A 7,282-nucleotide genomic window follows, 5' to 3' on the forward strand; every position below is an offset into this window, starting at 1 on the left:
CTATTTACCATATTGATAAAACACTCAAACAGTCATCAACTTGACACTTAACCTCCATCCTGGTGTTTTCGTCAGAAGAGGTAAAAATGCAACTTTCTTATTGATTTCTAGGTACTGATAAGTTGCAATGGTATTTTTTTTTCACTTTCTAGTTAATATTTAAGAAAAACTCTCAGACAGTCCAAATTGTGTGTGTGTGTGTGTGTGTGTGTGTGTGTGTGTGTGTGTGTGTGTGTGTGTGTGTGTGTGTGTGTGTGTGTGCACGCTTATATTACTGTAAAAAACACCATTAAAGTAGTCTGATATTTCACAACCACAGAAAACATTAATGCTGATCATATGCTCACACAGGCTTGTTGTATAAAATATATCAAATACAATCATATATTAAAAAAATGGAAGGGGGACATAGTATTGAACACATTGTTTGTAACGACTTATTAAAATTATTATTAGCCTACATGTAGGCCTAATAACCAGACGCTTTTATCCAAAGGAACCTACATAGGTGGCAGTTAGCATTAAGGATCTTGCCAAAGGAGGTCCTTTCCGGGACTTGCCCCGACCTCACAGGGAATTAAAGACCGGTTTCCTTTAACAAAGTCAGTGGTGTTACTTAGTTAGTTATAAATAAAACTGTTAAAAAATCTTACAATATTTCTAATTCCGTGGCGAATTTCCTATGACCCCATTCGAAGACAATCAGAAGACAAGATAATAATATATCAATAAACTGACCCTGACGTGATTTGAACACGCAACCTTCTGATCTGGAGTCAGACGCGCTACCGTTGCGCCACAGAGTCTTACTGTTCATGTGGAGTGAAAACAGTACACTAATCATTGGTAAAATTATTAACATTGGTAGTCATTATTTGATCCTTTTGGCCATAGAACGGGAACAGTTAAAAACCTACTTGTAATTTATACCAACGTGGTCTACGGCTGATTTTACTATAAAAATACAGCCCAGCAATTGCCTGGTAAATTATGGCATGTTTAATTAATATTCTATAGGCTATTAGAAGGTCTTAATGAATATCACCCTCTGAAAATAGTTTTAATTGTAAACAGCGAGATCCAGAATCTTTACAGATTTATATGTTTCACTCAAGGAAATGAGCTAGGAGGGACCCCTACTGGACAAGCTACAGTGGTGCTACATAGGTAGCCTATTGAATTAAACTGAGCCTTAATTCAATATACAGACACTTGTTCTGAGACAGTTTCTGGTCATGTAAATGAACCCTTGTTTAAAAGTAACAGTCACATAAAACAAGCTGTATAAAGGCTACTGTAAAAACACATGTATAAATACTAGCCTTACATAACCACCCACTTAAAGGTGCAGTGTGTAATATGACATCATCAATAAAGTTCTACAAAGTTCTAGAATGCAACTCTCCCTGGGTAACCCCAACCCTTTCGAATAATAACAGAAGCTACAGTGGCCTTCAAGGACAAGAACAATTCAACATTTTAAACAATGCACCTGTTGACATTCCAACTATGACACTTTCAAGATGGCGGCACTAGGCCTTGGTCCAAAATATGCAGAAATATGGACATATATGAGACCCTTTCTAAGGGGAAAAATAATAATTCAAATAAACATTTTCAGCTATTATGCACTAAATTAAATGTACTTATGGATATAATAATTACTTTCTACCAAATCTGCTAGGAAATAAAACCCAACATTCTACACACTGCAGGTTTAATGTAGCCTTTATCTATTTAAAAAAAAAATAGTAGCCTATGTTATTGTTCATTGTTGTTTTTGGTATATATCTACATTGCATAATACTATATTATCCTATATAAGTATGAGAACAAAACCTTGGGGGTCAAAGCTCTTGTATTTGATCATAGGCCTATTACTTCGCAAATAAAGCCTCAATAAAGATTGTAATTATGAGTAAAAACTGTGCAAGATCAGGAGGCTGTCTCGTGGTTTAGATTGCATTTGAGACTACATAACTTCTGTTATATAAATGTATCGCCTTATTGTAAGTTCCCATATAAGGATCCTTCATCATTAATCATGCTCATTTTCTATCAAAATGATAAGACTGTGCTGCAGGCTTGAGGTGGGGCTCAACAAGTGATTTTATCTTTGCCTTGCCTCTGCGACAACTATACAATAGTTCCCTGTGTGTATACATTAAAAGCTCTGCTGTTTGGAACTGATTCAGCGAAGCGTGATCTTTAATATTCAGCATGACTGGCTGTGAGACACTGAGTTCAAATAGGGGAACGGGCAGTCCAAGGGAGGACTTGATGCCTGAATGAACTCAGCCCAGTTGCCTTGGTAATAAGGAGCAGATCACACACAACCGAAGATTCATTCAGCATGTCCTCAAACTGGAGTGTTTGCGTTTCTCTTTGGACCCGCCATGTCGTTCTAGATTTCAAACTGCTCGGAGGTTAATCTCAGTCAACAGCACCTCAGCTCTGCAGGGTCTGATGTGGAAGTGGGTGAGTTTAGGACTGAAAGCACAACTGTCGACAAAGGAGCCACAGGCAGCGACAGCCTGGGGATGTTTTCATATTACATTTTTATTGTTGGTTTAATAGAAAATAATGTGCCTCTTTTGATACAGATTCAAAATTACTTTGACAAAAAAAAACACAAAAAAATGACATGAATAATTCTAGCAGCATGATCTAATTTCAGACATTGTGGCATCACTGGCCTTGTTAGAACATTTTTGCAAAATGACTCAAAAAGAAATATGCATTTCTATAACAAACATAAAAGTGTAGCTTGTGTAAGGAGCAGAGAGGCTGACAGCTTTAAGAAGTGAAGAGAGGCCACATAGGTTTTACTGCAGCGGGAAAGTTTACCAGAGCCCCTGCGCTGAAATATGTTTCATTTTATCATGTTGTAAGGCTGTGGCAAGGCCCAGGCCAAGTCTTGCCCTAAGACCATACAGAGATATATACGCATATGAGGACATACTGTATCAGCATAAAGAGCTGGAGTATATGAAAAACATAATGCCTTCAGTCAGGAAAATGAAGAAACAAGCATGAAAAAAACAGGGTTTCTGCAACATACAGAGCACATAAAAGGTATAGCATTATTGACATGTGACCAAAAGTACAAGATTCAAAATGACGACTGGTTCTGGGAGAAAAGTATCCCTGCTGGCAGTGGTCCACAGCAGTGTATATGAGGCAGGTGTTGAAAGTTTTTGTAAAATCACGGTTTCACATATACTAGTTCCGGCTCAGGGAAAAGCACGCCAGTTAAACAGTAAGCAGGGATTGAGGTCAGAGGAGCCAGTGGCACCGTGCCAAGTACAATGACAGCGCTCAATGTGGCCAGAGTTTGGGTTGAATTCAAATCAGTTTAATTTTTTTTTGTTTGTTTCTTTTTTACCAAAGGGACAGTTTAACGAGGCCTGATTTTTTTCTGCATCATTACAAGCAGTACATTCAAGCAAATGCTTAATTATAGCTGAAGTGTGTAACTTCTGTTGCCCCCATGAGCAAATCTGAGTAAGTGGGGAAATCAGATTCTAAACGCTGCCATGCTGAGAAATACAGAGAGAGCTTTGTGGAGCTGATAGGCTTAATCAACTTCGATTTGGTGATGGCCTGAATGTAACAAACATGCATTTATATGAAAAACACACTAAAGCTTTAAATTAAGCCATATTTGAATACAATTACAAACTGATTAAAAATGTGGCATAAAAAACAAGTGGACTCTAGTCCACCTGACCCGTTTTGGAAGTGTAACAGCGGAGAGACAAATAGTGCCTGCTGGCTTGGTATTGTCATGTTTAAGACGGGCTTTGATATAAGCCTGTCCTCATGTATGAGCCTCTCTGTGGCTCTGGCCTGCATACTGTGTGCCACAGACGAGCACCAGTAGATAAAGAAAAGCAAACACAGGAGAGAAAGGCTAAGTCAGGGAAAACAGCTGAAACGTCCAACAACAGCTCAAAAACCTTCTAATTTTAAAATAAAGAAAATGTATTAAAAACATGAAGTAAAACATAAAGGTGTGTAAGTCATTTACAGTTTAGGTAAGGGGCTCTACTATCACTATCACCAAAGAAAAAACATTTACAAATACACACAAAAAAGTACATATGTTGATACATATCAGGTTTCCAATAAAAAGGTGCACTGAGCTGGTTCTGACCAGAAACTGAGTCTGACGCAAAAGTAAAATGAAGTTTAGAAAGATCCAAGAATTAATACTGTTACAATGAAAAATGTAAATTGTAAAGAGTCACGTTAATATCTTTCTAAAAAATATAATTATTCACTGCACAGGTTTGAAGTTGGGTCTCAAATCTGGCTCTGGTGTATCACAGCTGCTGTTCAGAAACCGTAAGGCAAATTTTCTTTCAAACATGACTGCCATGGCTCGCTAAAAGTCCTTTTCTCTTCTGCAAAAAATGGGTTTCCAAAAAACAACGATGATGCCAAGCTAGCTAACAAGGTGATGACATATTGGACACAAAATATGGAAAAATGACACATGGCTCATGGTCAAAGTCGAACAACACACAAACTAAACAACTCTAGTCAATGCTGTGTAGACGGATTTGTTTTGTGCATAGACACACAGGTGGGCTTTTGCAAATGGCTACAGTCCTTTTCATTCACTCATTCATTTACCAAATCGCGGGACTTTAGTGACATGGGCCTCAAGTTCGACTAGTGCAACCTTTAAGAAACACTCCCCACTGTTTTTCCCAGTGGAGCAGTAACTTAATTTCAAGTTTTACGCTGTGCAAACAGCAGAATGTGATCTTATCGATCAAATGTTGCCTCTTTATTTGACTTCTGTAAAAACTACACATTGATCCTGGTCCATGGATCCTGTGCCAACAACTTAAAATCAGGTGTTTTGGGGATATGGGTTACTGATTTATAATGTTGTTCTGTAGTCATCTCATGAGAGCTTCAAAACATAAAAAATACAATAAATAAACTAAATAAATCTCACAGTTAACTATTAGTCATCAGGCAGGAGGATATGGATTTCCTAATTTGTAAGATTCAATCAGGCTCATATTAATGTGCAGCAGCTTGGTGCTCAGGATGAGGTTTCCAGTGATCTGAAATAATATAATCAAGTTACTGTGGCAACGATTTGAGACAATATTTAGCTTACTTGGCTAGTACGTGGACAACTCACGCAGCCCATATTTTTTTATCCTTTATGTATGCTTTGTGTTCTTTTTTTTATTTGTTTTTTTTGTAACTGCTAGCGACAAAAAGTGTCAACTGTTTGCTCTTCCAAAAAAATGCAACACTACCTCAGTCAAATAAGAGGCCTATAACGATTGCAAGGGACTCTCCTGCTCATGGTTTAATTCCACTGCTATCTTTAGTTAACACTATCAGACATTGAAACGACTGAGAGATGAGGCAGTAATAAAGACGTTCTAACGAATGTGTACTTACACGTAAGAGAGAGGAGGAATGGCGACGATAAAGAACAAAAGAAACAAAAGAGTAAATGGCTATGAAGACTCCTTACGCACCAACTATTACATTATGGTGAATGGAAGTTTGACATTTCTTTAACAGACAATGATGAGGTTCGGGGAGAAGCCAGGTTGATTGGAAACGGCTGTTTGGCAGGACCTTATTCAGGTCACAACTACAAACTTCACAGAACAGTGACGTATATAAAGGAATGAAGTAGTCAATGTGTCCGACTTGATTTCTGAGGATTGTTTGATAACCGAGGTATAGATGTATGTTTCCTATTAAGCGCTGTTTGTCCTATCGCATAACTCTACCCAAAAATCTACACTGAGCAGTGAGGTTTGTGTAGATTCTTGGCGCTTAGGTCTTGTAACCTATACACACGGTCCATGGTTGTAACACAGAAGCCCACTGATGAATGGCAGTGAAAGCAAAGAGGGGGCTCGACAAGAGAGGAATAGCACGTGAACGCCAGAGCTTTTTCCTTCCTGCTAATTCCCCTGGCTGCTATTCCGTTATGCATATAACCACAGAGTTTAAATCAAACAGTCAATCATTGCAGCTCTACTTCACATCTTTTGGTTACATTTCTAGAGAACTTTTAATCGAAGACTGCAGACGTACGTGGTCCAAATGTTGATGAAAAATAACACAAATACTGCAAACAGCCCTCCGGAGGGAATAACCAAACGAGGCCGCAACGTTATGTTTCATTACTGCCAACACAGAGAGCTACGCTCTACTGACACAAAGCTAAACTAAAGCAGAAAATGTATCGTTTTATCTGTGAGATTTGGCAGCTTTAATGGCTACGGTCATTCTCATCGACAGATTGTAACTTAGCAGTTCCATATTGCATAACAGCCTCTACTAGCCAACATACGGGGGGCCATGCTCACACACACACACACACACACACACACACACACACACACACACACACACACACACACACACACGGAGGGAAATCTCAATATACAATGACACATAATGCCTTTTGTTAAGCTGATTAAAATCTATGTTACCATCAGCTGTTAGGACTGCATGATTCAGACTGTAACAAGTATACAGTGTGGGTACAACAAAAAAACAAAAAAAAACATTTGTGTGTGATTCATTAGTTTAAAAAGCCGTAACAAACACAGTTTACCCGGATTTGTCTAGCACCTCGCCAAAACCTTAAAAAGGCCAATAAAAACCAATGATTGGAAAGAAGAAAAAAAAACACAGAAAGTTAAGGCTGTACAAACTCATGCAAAGATTGTATCAAATGTAGTGTTAAGTTTCATTGACCTGCCTCAAGCTGCAAAGTAGCTGACCTATATATTTTAAAGTCATGAAAAACATGTAACACTAGGGTTCGTGGCATATGAAGCAGTGGAACCAACAGCTGCCACAAGCAGACATATGTGGTTATAGGCTGGTGGATGTAGTTGGGAGTTGCGTTGCAGAAGTTTTGCAGCCTAGGTGTGAGTACAGCGTTGCAATCCCTTAGGTCCAAAGGGCCTTGATTATAACATCTCACTAATCCGACATATTTTTAAAACCCCAAAGATTTTTAATTTTGTGTTGAGAGAGGTGTGTTGCTTTATTTAAATTCTGCCATACTTTGGCTTTTGCTGACACAAAGCCTAATGGTTTCTACATTAAAAACATTCAATATTAAGCATAAAAAAACTACACAGTGTGTGTGTATTTTCAGGATTTAGAAACATCAAACCAATGGCTTTTCGTTCCAATGAAAATAGTATGTCGGACTATCGAAATGACTGAATAATGGGCAGTCCTCAATACAGCATGGTACAGTGTGCAGTTGAGCTGAGGT

Source organism: Ammodytes marinus (assembly GCF_949987685.1).
Source record: "Ammodytes marinus genome assembly, chromosome: 10".
Taxonomy (NCBI): domain Eukaryota; kingdom Metazoa; phylum Chordata; class Actinopteri; order Uranoscopiformes; family Ammodytidae; genus Ammodytes; species Ammodytes marinus.